The 12,678-nt window shown below is 41.0% G+C and overlaps 1 protein-coding gene across 20 annotated transcripts in view; it reads right to left on the bottom strand.

The window, feature by feature from the left end:
• Positions 1 to 12,678, bottom strand: part of UPF2 (UPF2 regulator of nonsense mediated mRNA decay) — a 197,470-nt gene that overhangs the window by 129,985 nt on the left and 54,807 nt on the right. The gene's annotated exons all lie outside the window — the stretch shown is intronic.

Raw genomic sequence — 12,678 nt, 5'->3', positions numbered from 1 at the left:
AGGAACAGGCTCAAGAACAAATCACCAGTAGAATAAGGTATGTAAACCATGTCTGATGTGGCATCATGGGAGCTATGAGGATAACTGTGGCTCTCTATTTTTTTTTTTTTTTAAATCTTGAGCCGGACCGTGGATATTAGAGGAATTGGTGGAAAGGCATACAAGAGATCTGTGTTCCATTGTAAAAGAAAGGCGTCTCTGAGAAAGTGATGACCCACGTTGGCCCTGGAGCAGAACTGCGAGCACTTCTTGTTTCTGGCTGTGGCAAATAACTTTATCTTTGGGACTCCCCAGTGTAGAAATATGCTGTGGCGAATGGAGGGATTTATTTCCCATTCATGATCATGGGAGAAATTCCTGCTGAGAGCGTCTGCTGTAGTGTTTTGTATGCCTGGGATGTAAGCTGTTGAGATGTTGATTTGGTGGCGAATGCACCAATTCGAGAGTTTCACTGCTTCGACACAAAGGGAAAATGATCTTGCTCCTACCTGACACTTTATGTAAAACGTACATGAGATGTTGTCTGTCAATCTTTATATGCTTGCCCCGATCAGTGGTAAGAAATATGTACAGGCATTTCTGACTGCTCTGAGTTCTAGTAAGTTGATATGTAGTGTGGACTTGAGTGGGGACCATTTGACTTGAACAGTGTGCGTGTCCAGGTGGACTCCTCATCCCAATAGGGATACGTCTGTTGTGATTATTAAAATTAGGGGTGATTGAGTGAAGGGCACTGCTGCACAAACATTGTGACTGTCTTTCCACCAGTCAAGGGAGTTGCTGGCAGAAGTCTCAGGGCTGGCCTGGATTGTTGAGAATAAGTTGACTAAGGTGTCGAACCTGCGTGAGGGAAGGAAAGTGTTAGCCTCTACTGCATCTATATAGGCTCCTATGAATTCCAGATGCTGTACTGGAGTTAATATGGATTTTTGGATGTTTAATTGCAGTCCCAGCTGAAGAAATAGGTCCGTGGTCTTTTGTGGGGCTGTCAAAGCTTCAAAGGAGTGTGCTTTGAGCAGGCAATTCTCTAGATGTGGGAATATCATAATTCCTTGTTTGCACCACTACCACAGAAAGGACTTTTGAGAACACTCTGGTGCAGACGATAGTCCGAATGGGAGCACCTTGTATTGAAAGTGATCCTGTCCCTGAATGAATCACAGAAACCTTCTGGGATGGATGGATTGCAATATGAAGATAAGCATCTTGTAGGTCAAGGTCTGAGAACCAGTCCCGTTGGTCCGAGATAGAATTATTTGTCCAAGAATAACTATTTTGAAGTGCTATATCTTTACAAATTTCTTGAGTGAACTTAGATCCAGAATGGGTCTCCAACAGCCATTCTTTTTCGGTATCAGAAAGTACCTGGAATAGAATCCTTTCTATGTTGAGTGGGAACTGGTTCTATAGCACCTAGGTTCAGGATAGAGTGTTTCCTGAGGTACAAGATGCTTGTGAGAAGGATGCCTGAGACGGTCAGGGAGGGGGGGATGGGCAAGTGGAAGGGAGGTAAAATGGATCAAATACCCTGTGGAGATGATCTCCAATACTCACTTGTCTGTGGTTATACATTTCTAGTTGACGAAAAAGAGCAAGGTGGTCACCGAAGCAGGGGAGATGTTTGGGTTGTTGCCACAAACAAAGATGAAGGTGGTAATTTGGGGTCTCAACCACCATGTCAAAATTGGTGTTTAGATGTAGATGGGTGTGAAGTTGATGATTGTGGGGCAGCTGGTCTCCTCTTTGGTAGACGTTGTCTTCTTGGTTGGGGCTCATAATGCCTCTGAGGAGGAAGAAACAGAGTAGACCAGGATCTCTGTCCCATGGGGGATTTACCATATCTTCTTTTTTGTGCAGGTGTGTAAATTCCCAGCAAGCACAAAGCAGCTCTAGCATCTTTTAGTGTGTGAAGGGATTCATCCATTTTCTCTGCAAATAACTTTGATCCCTTAAATGGAAGGTCCTCCACAGTAAACTGGACTTCTCTTGGAAAGCCAGAAAGGTGAACCCAGGAAGCCCTCCACATGACCCATTGCTGTGGAGATGGGGCAGGTGGCTGTGCCAGCGGTGTCTAGAGAGGCCTGCAAAGATGTCCTTGAGAGATGTTGACCTTCGGCAATATTTTCCTGAAACTGCTCCCTCTGATCAACTGGAAGATGGCCAATGAAAGCGTTTCGTTTGGAATAATTGACATGATTTTATTTTGCAATAAGAGCTTGGTAATTGGCGATCCTATATTGCAGGGTTGCCGATGAATATGATTTTCGCCCAAATAAAGCAAGACGTTTCAAGTCCTTGTCAGACGGTGTCGATTTACTGTAGTGCTGTCTACCACATTCGTTTACAGCGTCAGTGACAAGGGAGTTTGGGATGGGTGTGAAAATAAAAAGTCCAAGTCTTTAGAGGGAACATAGTATATTTTTGTCCACTCTCTTATATGTAGGCGGTATTGTGGCCAGTGTCTGCCATAGAACCTTTGCTGGGTCCAGCAAGGCCTCATGAATGGGAAGTGCAAAGTGGGCAGATGAGGAAGTGTGCAGGATGTCAAGCACCTTGTGGTGCAACTCCTTAACCTCTTCCAGAGGAATTGGTAAAGAATCCACTACCCTCTTGATAAGGTCTTGAAATTGTTTGAAGTTGTCGGCCAAGGTTGGTGGGGGAGGCATAACAGCTTCATCAGGACAGGATGAAGAGATGTTAAATCATGGGAGTAATCTTTCTGTCTTGTCTTGCTTCCTGTTCCTCAAAGGTCTCCTCTTCTGGATCAGGAGGTCCAGACAGAAGCTCTAGAAGATTGCCTTCTCCTATCACAATGGGAAACCCTAGGGGTCTTTGAGAATTGGTGTCTATAGGCTGCCCATGGGTCCTAGTAAGGCCACCAAGGTGGTGTAAAGGGTATGGTTAGGGGCACCCAAGGGTGTGCCAAAAGCTCCTGTGCCAAAAGTGAAATCCCTGCAAGCTGCATGGAAACTTTTTAATGACACCATAATAGAGATTCAATTTAAATGCATTAATGCAAATTAAAAAACATAGGAAGAGGATAAAAAAATGCCATCGTGGCTAAACAACAAAGTGAAAGGAGTAGTTAGAGGCAAAAAGGCATCCTTTAAAAAGTGGAAGTTAAATCCTATTGAGGAAAACAAAAAGGAGCATAAACTCTGGCAAGTGAGGTGTAAAAATATAATTGGGAAGGCCAAAAAAGAATTTGAAGAGCAACTAGCCAAAGACTCAAAAAGTAACAGCAAAACATTTTTTTAAGTACATCAGAAGCAGGAAGCCTGCTAAACAACCAGTGGGGCCACTGGACGATAGAGTTGCTAAAGGAGCACTCAGTGAAGATATGGCCATTGCTGAGAAACTAAATGAATTCTTTGCATAGGTCTGTGAGGATGTGAGGAAGATTCTCAAATCTGAGTCATTCTTTTTAGGTGACAAATCTAAGGAACTGTCTCAGATTGAGGTGACGGAGGAGATTTTGGAACAAACTGATAAAATAAACAGTAATTGTCACCAGTAATAGACACCACGGCCAGATGGTATTCACCCAAGAGTTCTGAAGGAACTCAAATGTGAAATTGCAGAACTACTAACTGTGGTATGTAACCTATCATTTAAATCAGCTTCTGTGCCAGATGGCTGGAGGATAGGCTAATGTGATGCTAATTTTTTAAAAAAGGCTCCAGAGTAATCCTGGCACAGGCCAGTAAACCTAACTTCAGTACCAGGCGAACTGGTTGAAACTACTTAAAACAGAATTATCAGACACTTAGATGAACATAATTTCTTGGGGAAGAGTTAACATGGTTTTTGTAAAGGGAAATTGTGCCTCACCAATCTACTAGAATTCTTTGAAGGGGTCAACAAGCATGTGGGCAGGGGTGAACAAGTGGATATACTAGGTTTAGACTTTCAGAAAGCCTTTGACAAGGTCCCTCATCAAAAGCTCCTAAGCAAAGTAAGCAGTTATGGGATAAGAGGGAAGGTCCTTTCACGGATTAGTAACTGGTTAAAAGATAGGAAACAAAGGGTAGGAATAAATGGTCAGTTTTCAGAATGGAGAGAAATAAATAGTGATGTGCCCCAGGGGTCTGTACTGGGACCAATATTCTTCAACATATTCATAAATAGGGCCCTACCAAATTCACAGGACATTCTGGTACTGCCCACCATTCCGGTACAGCAGAAATTTTGCTTTCCTTGGGACTTGCTGGTTTAAGAAATGCCTGAGTTGCCCTTGCTTGTCACTGACAGGTTCTTAGTACCAATCGCATCTCATTCCCCGGATGTGTGTGCTGTACTGATGGAGTCTCCCTCAGCATCCATAACTGCTCCACCTCTGCCAAAGGACGAGGAGGACGATGACGACAATTTCTCTTCAGTCTCTGTTGAAGGCTCTCCATTCCACTACCAGGGAACAAGCCAGCCAGAGACCTCTGCAGAACCAGTTTACTGCCACTAGAGACACGGCCCACCCTGTTGGTATGGTTGATTTTGTATCCCTGCCCATCCTGGCTAATAGCCATTGATGGACCTATCCTACATGAACTTATCTCGTTCTTTTTTGAACCCTGTTACAGTCTTGGCCTTCACAACATCCTCTGGCAAAGAGTTCCACAGGTTGACTGTGCACTGTGTGAAGAAATACTTCCTTTTGTTTGTTTTAAACCTGCTGCCTATTAATTTAATTTGGTGACCCCTAGTTCTTGTCTTATGAGAAGGAGTAAATAACACTTCCTTATTTACTTTCTCCACACCAGGCATGATTTTATAGACCTCTATCATATCCCCCCTTACTCGTCTCTTTTCCAAGCTGAAAAGTCCCAGTCTCATTAATCCCTCCTCATACAGAAGCTGTTCTATACCCCTCATCATTTTTGTTCCACTTTTCTGAACCTTTTCCAATTCCAATATATCTTTTTTGAGTTGGAGTGACCACATCTGCACGCAGTAATCAAGATGTGGGTGTACCATGGATTTATATAGAGGCAATATGATATTTTTTGTCTCACTATCTATCCCTTTTGATTCCCAACATTCTGTTTGCTTTTTTGACTGCTGCTACACATTGAGTGGATGCTTCCAGAGAACTATCCACAATGATTCCAAGATCTCTTTCTTGAGTGGTAACATCTAATTTAGACTCCATCATTTTATATTATAGCTAGGATTATGTTTCCCAATGTGTATTACTTTGCATTTATCAACATTTAACACATTAATTCTCATTGCAAGTAGGCATTGTCACCATTTTACTTGTGGGGAAACAGACAGGGATGCCCACAGAGGAAGTGTCAGAGCTGAAATCAGGGAAGATGGGAAAAACTACCTAATTTCAAAACATACCAACAGTAAGTCAGATACCAAAGAATAGGAATACTGGTGTCTGTGCTAGAGCTATAAGAGTATTTTATATCAGCTGAGAAGTCTCTTTACATATATGCACGATATAGACACATTTTTAGAGAGGAGTATGGTAAGAGCACAGGTCTGGGAACCAGGAGCTCCTGAACTCTGATTTCAGCTCCGACATGTCCTCTGTGGACATCCCTGACTGTTTTCCCACAAGTAAAATGCTGACAATGCCTACTTGCACTGTAGGAGTAAAATGAGAATTAATGTTACAATGGAGCCTTCAGGTTTTTCATTTTGAAGCACAACTAAATTAAAAATAAATAAATAAATAAAAATTTAAACTAAATTAAAAAAATAGAACAGTGGTACCATCACAGAATGTGCATAAAGTACTCCTGGGGGCACTCTGCACCAAAAAATTAAAAATCCTCTCCAGAGCCAAGCTGTGAGCCCCCGCCCTTGCCCAGACACCTGTCCCCCCTTCCCACCCAGAGCCCTGGGATCCAAGAGGGAGAAACAGCCTGATGCTCCATCCCAGGCTCACACAGTTTCCTGCATGCCGCCCTCTCCTTCCCTCAGGGCATGCTGGGAACTGCAGCTGCCAGGAACCCTCTAATGCCCTCTCCCTCCCCCCAGCAGTGACCTGTATGTGCAAGCTGGGTTCTCCCAAATCCAGTGGGCCCTAGTGATGGCTAGCAGCACTGCAGACCATTTTTGTGGGGGAAATGAAATTTTATGTGCATGTTAATTTCTGCAAAATTATGCATTGCGCAGTGGCACAGAATTCCTCCAGGAGTAATAAAGGGCACGCAAAGCGCTTAAGCACATGTTAAACACTGAACATGAACATTTCTCTGGGACTATTCATGTGCTTAAAATTAAGCATATGTTAAAGTCCTTTGCTGGATCAGCTTCATAACAAGCATATGAAATCATGTAATCCTATTACAGCCATGATCTTTCCTTTCTTCTTTCCTTCACCATCTCCGCCCCACTTTGTTGCACTCACTTTTTTGCATCACATCTAAAATTAATTTACAAACTTCTTTGATCAAGGACTGAGCTATAGTAAAGTGCCTAACATGCTTTTGGTGCTGTATGAACAACAATTAGAAAGGAAGCAAGGTCTAGTTGCTAAAGTACAGGAGGAGTTAGAAGATCGGTATTCTACTCCTGGATCTGTCACAGACTTCCTGAATTACTGCAAGTAAAATTCACCCTCTGTGCCAGCCAGTTTCCCTATCTGTAAATAGGTAACGATGACTCACCTACCCCACAGAGACACTGTATAGCTTAATTTAGAGGTGTTTTTATAACACCTGGATATCACTAAGGTTAGAAGGGGACATAGAAGATAAAAGTATTATAACTGTCCAATAACTAAAGACCTTTTCTTCAAAACCATGATTATCTGGAGACATATTTTCTAATATATCGTACTGAAAAACAAGATCAGAAAGGCACAACATGTGGATTTATTTTTTTCTTAGCATGTTATCCATTACCAGAAGTAAAAAGAAAAGGAGTACTTGTGGCACCTTAGAGACTAACCAAGCTCACGAAAGCTTATGCTCAAATAAACTGGTTAGTCTCTAAGGTGCCACAAGTACTCCTTTTCCTTTTGCGAATACAGACTAACACGGCTGTTACTCTGAAATCTATTACCAGAAGTGTATGCATTTAATAAAAAGTTGGTTTTCTTCACAGCTCAAAATACTAAATCATAAGTTATTTCCATAGCAACAAATTCTGTGTTGCACTTCACATCAGGAGGAGATACCAAGTTGAGAAGAAAGCTTTATAAAAATACAAATTATCCTCCCTAATACAGAAAAAACACAGAAAATGCTAGCCCAAGCATATATCGTGATATAAAATGTTCTCATTTTTTAAGTTTCCTCCTTTATGAAAACTCATCTCAATCTGTAAAATAATGTATAGCAGTTCTGCTGATAATACAAGCCCCTAGCAGCTCTACAAGAAGCAGAAAGTGGCAGTTTGGCATTTATCTGGATTAAAAAAAATTGAGTTCAGATGGATATTTGAGGAATTTCTTTATGTAAAATATAAAATAATGAAACCAAATGGGCAATAATAACTAAAATACATTTGATTTTCTTTCACTTGGAAATCAGACATTTTCTTGCACATCAACACAAAGGATTGTACAGACTTTGATGTGAAGGCAAGTACAATTATGACATAAATGAGCTACAAAACACACATTCTACTATGAACATTTATCACATTAATTCTCATTGCAAGTAGGCTATAAGAGCACACAACAAACACAACCAATATATATCAAAGGCAATTTTGACTTATTTTTTTTCATTTTTGTTAATCCTTTGCCATGAGACTCAACAATATTTCATCTCCAGAGATAGCTCCACAATGTCAGCTGAGCCCAGAATGAGCTACTACATGAGAAACAAGTTTAGGTCTCAAGCCTTGACCTGTCAAACCCAGACCCTATAGTACCCTCTGTAATGATCCCATGGCCTATTAGTGGGCAATTCTGATCAAATCTTTTCCAGCCTTCTGCTGGTCACTGTGACACAGAGCCTTGGAAGAGAGTGCAAGTTAAAGAAAAAGGATTTTTAGGACTCCAAACATTCTCCCTGGGAAAGAAAAAAAAGAAGTCCATTATCTTAATCATAGAATCATAGACTATCAAGGTTGGAAGGGACCTCAGGAGGTCATCTAGTGCAACTCCGTGCTCAAAGCAGGACCAATCCCCAACTAAATCATCCCAGCCAGGGCCTTCTCAAGCCTGACCGTAAAAACTTCTAAGGAAGGAGATTCCACCACCTCCCTAGGTAACGCATTCCAGTGTTTCACCATCCTCCTAGTGAAAAAGTTTTTCCTAATATCCAACCTAAACCTCCCCCACTGCAACTTGAGACCATTACTCCTTGACCTGTTCTCTTCTACCACTGAGACCAGTCTAGATCCAGACTCTTTGGAACCCCCTTTCAGGTAGTTGAAAGCAACTATCAAATCCCCCCTCATTCTTCTTTTCCGCAGACTAAACAATCCTATTGTAACACTGACAGACCATGGTTGTCGGCGGGCAGGACTGAACCAGGGACCTCTGGAGCTGAGTGCATGAGCCTCTACAGCATGAGCTAAAAGCCAACTGGCTGTTAGCTACTGTGATAAAGCAGACTCATTTAACTCTAAGTGGTCTCGCTGCCACTAGATGGGACAGAACACCACACCCAGGTGGTGTGTTGGTTTCATTATCACTATTCAGATTTTTTTTTTATCTAGTCCTATGATTTCCAAGAACTTGCTCTCATTTCAATTTTCCATCTGGATCCTTGCAGCATGGGGTTGGTAGGAAATGATCCAGTTAGTTGCAGCATGACTGCCAATCATTGTAAGGACACAGCTAGTTGGAGACCTTATTACAAAATTTATGCTCCGCAAGAAAAGCTTAAGGTTAAAAAATATCCAGCAGAACTCAGCAGACCACAATTCTACATATTAGATACTGCTAAGGCTTTAAACCTGATTAGATTTTCCCTTGGGGTGGCCCCAAATTATTTGCTCTGATGGTAATCCTTTTCACAGTTCACCTTTACTGCTAACATAAGCCTACAATCCAATTTGTATAATACTATTTAAGTAAAAAATTGGATTTTTGTGTTTACTGTAAGGCAGTGCTAGAGCCTGTAGTCTAGAGTAGTCTGTAGTACTGAAGCATCTACTTAATCTGCTATATTTCCAATTCATGAGGTGTTTCAAATGCTTCTCTGCCATCTGCAACTTCCTACAGCAAGACCTCCCTGAGTACAACAAGGGAAAATTACTCACCTGCAATTCTGAGCAGATTTTAACCACGTTTTCTGAAATGGTGAACATGGGCTGTCCTTGGCAATGCTTACAGTGATACCACATTCAGTACTGATACAGCACGTGTTACCAGTGGCAACAGCTAACAATGGGGAATTTTTGTAGCACAGACAAGGACCAAAGGTGAGCAGTCAAGAACAAACCTTGGGTAGAAGGTGTATTTTATTTATCTTGACTTGTAAACTTGTACTAACTACAAGTGATGCAATACAGCGAGAGAAATGTCTTTAAAAGGATAAAAGACCCATTTTGTTTTCCAAGCACATATACCAGATTGGGGAAGTGGACACACTTTACTGCTGCGCGTAAGATACAGAAAAACGATCATACTATGCAAATACATTATTTTTTAAATAATGGATCAGGACTTGAACTTGAAGCACATACAGGTATATAGCAAATACCCACTAACCCCAACTGATAATTATGTTTACCCACTGTGATAATCAGCTCCAGACACTCCAACAGGAGAACAGAAGTTTTAAACCCCAGAAATGAACAGTTGAACCAACCAGTTGAATACTGTATTATTGTACTATAAAAGTGTATCAAGTAAGGTCTTTTATGAAAGTTTGTAATGTTCTGAACTTGATGGTTATTATGAGATATGTATACACACTGTGGTTATGAATCTATGTATTTATGTATACAGAAAACCGTTCGTAACCTGTACTACAATTTCAACTATACCTCAGAGCAAGGAGAGGCACCTCCAGGTGTTAACACAAAACCAGTTCCAAGTAATGATCCTGGTCCAGCCAGGAAGAGACAATGGTGAACCATGAAAGTTAACGGAAAGACATTGGGACATCCCAGTTCTCAAAATATCAGAGGATTTCCACACACTGAATAAACATGAGTCACCATGGACTAAGAAAAAAAAAAGGAAAAAAGCGTTTTAAAAGCAAGCTTGTGTCTGAGATTTGGCATCCAGAACCTGAGGGACAGTCTTCAAGGCAGAAGGCACTCTGTGAAGGATGGATCCCAACTATGGCTAGAGGGTACACTGGGAAAAACTGTTCAAAGGCGATAGGTAACTTGTATTAGAAAAGGGATTTTATCGAATATAGATGTGTAAATCTGAAGTTGCTTCTTTATGTTTATTTTCTGTGTAACTTGTATATGATAACTTCCCTTCCTATTTCATCTTTGAATCTGTGTTTTTTCTATTAAATAAACTTTTTGTTTATTTTTACCAAGCAGGTCTGCGGTGTGTTAACTGTGTGCAGCGTAGGTGCAAAAGTGAGCTGGTAACTGGAGGGCTGATTTCACACCTTCAGGAGTTATGAACCAGAAGGGAAAAGTCAGAATGTCTGATAGTTAAGAACTCAGGGAAGATGGACGTGAGGAGACTCGAGCCTGGAAGGACGGTTGGTGTCACTCTGCAAGGAAACTAGGCTGGTGGAAGCCAGGGTGAAACCTTGTGCTTGTGGGCAGGCTACTGATGTCAGGGATCTGAAACAAATCTGCACTGCATAAAGGTACTCAAGGTTATGGGGAAGGCAGTGAAAGAACTCCTTATCTGTTTGGGTGATACCCAAAACATCACATTCTCTCGCACCCCCTTCCTTTCACTTCTGCACCACTACAACAAGAGACATCAAATTCAAAGCTTCAGCTGCATGAACTAAAGGCTCAAGAGGCAGCAGCTCTTTGACTCCAGTTCTCTTTGTTGGGCACTCAATGGGGAAAGTCACCAGTGACCCATAATCTCTGGAGACTGAGTGGGTAGGATGGAGAGCCAGGAAAAAGAGAAGCCCTGCCTTCCTCTGCAAAACAGTAATGGGATAAGAGCTGCAGGAGAAATTAAGAACTATCCCCTTGCACTAAGGAGCTAAAACCCTGGACTGAAAACCCTGAATATTCAGTGCCTTTACGGAAGGCTGCTTTTCATAAGAGTACTAAGCTTCTTTAGAGATGGTAATATGTTTTGTTAGCCTATTCACTGGACAATTTAACAGTCTTTTTGATAAGTTCATGCTGAACAAATAAATCTTTTGTAATTGATAATAGTAGATAAAAGTTACAGCCTGGAAACATGCAGTTATGCTACCTATTGATTTAAACCTTTCATTTGCATTAAAATTACCTAAACTGAAATACATCTACTTCTCCCATAACTCAGATGCATACATCTGAAGGCTAGAAGGGATCATTCTAATGTTTAGTCTAACCTCCTATATAAACAAAGGCAAACTCACAACTCACTCTATTTGCCCTCTATCTGCTTGCCCAGCTCCTGTCTTCAATCTTATTTCCTCCTACTGATTATTTTTGTCATTGAATCTTTTTTTATATCATGTTCAGCTTAGTTATTTGGTCTCTTTAACCAGACCTTAAAATTTTTCTCCAGACCTGAAATCTTGGCATCGTCTTAGAACTCAAAATTATAGACCAAAAACATGGAAGAAAAAAAGTCAGTCTATCTTCATTTCTAGGTCATTGCCAGCGTTTGTCCTCACATCAACACTGCCTCTGGTGACATCTCTTTTCATGCTTTAAGTATATCCATCTCAACAACTGCAATTCCCTCTTTTACAATCTTCATGAATCTTTTTCTCTTAAATTTAAAAGTTCAGATTTTGTTACTCTGTTGAATGAAACCATCACTTCCACAACCTTCTTCTACTCCACTTAACAAGTTGCTCTCCTAGTTAATGAACTCTGAACTAACTTATTCCAAACTACTTCTCAACTACTAGCTATTGCTTTCCCAGGCCACTCCCTCCAATTCCTCCAGTCTCATTCTCAGTCTTCTCCCCATGATTCTATATTGTCACTTCTATCTAAAAGGCAATCCCCTTTTTTTCCCAATAAACTAAATTCTCTCTAAGTCTTTCCTGGAAATCACAAGGATATTTATAAGTAACTGGAGTTCTCCAATAAACAGGATATTCAGAAAGCCACCATCCTTGCAGGTGAAATATGGAAACATAGCCAGCACTGAACGGGTTGCAAAAGGTCAAAAAGGCACTGAGGTCTACAATGTAACACTGGGCAGTGCTAAGTGTTTGTGTCAGCACAACATCCTAAAAGGTACAGACGCTAAAAATGGAACTGTTGTGTGCCAAAGGAGTCAGACTGATGTAACAGTGTTAAAGTTTAAGAAACTTGTCCATCTCCTCTATGGCTTCAAGAGTAAGCTACACACATATTCCAGTGTCTCTGAAAGAAAAGTCCTGTCCTAAAAACAGCATGTGCTGGGCTGTAAAGACTTCTCAATAGTACTTAAACCCTACTTCTAAAAGTCAGTCTCCACTCTGATGCACAGAAATTTATAGGACCCTAAAAGTTTGAAAATAAAAACTCTAAACAGCAATTACATTTTAAGCTATACAAAAACCCAAAATTATCCAAGAAAACATCTGTTTCAACAGCTCAAAGATCAACAGCAGACACACAGGAAAAAAACCAAAATGGAAATGGAGCCTGCATTTCTCACTTTATAGCTGCAATCTCTGCATCCTA

Source organism: Chelonia mydas, chromosome 1 (assembly GCF_015237465.2).
Source record: "Chelonia mydas isolate rCheMyd1 chromosome 1, rCheMyd1.pri.v2, whole genome shotgun sequence".
NCBI classification, from domain to species: Eukaryota; Metazoa; Chordata; order Testudines; family Cheloniidae; genus Chelonia; species Chelonia mydas.
Note: the sequence above shows the minus strand (reverse complement) of the source record. Positions and strands in the feature narration are given on the sequence as shown.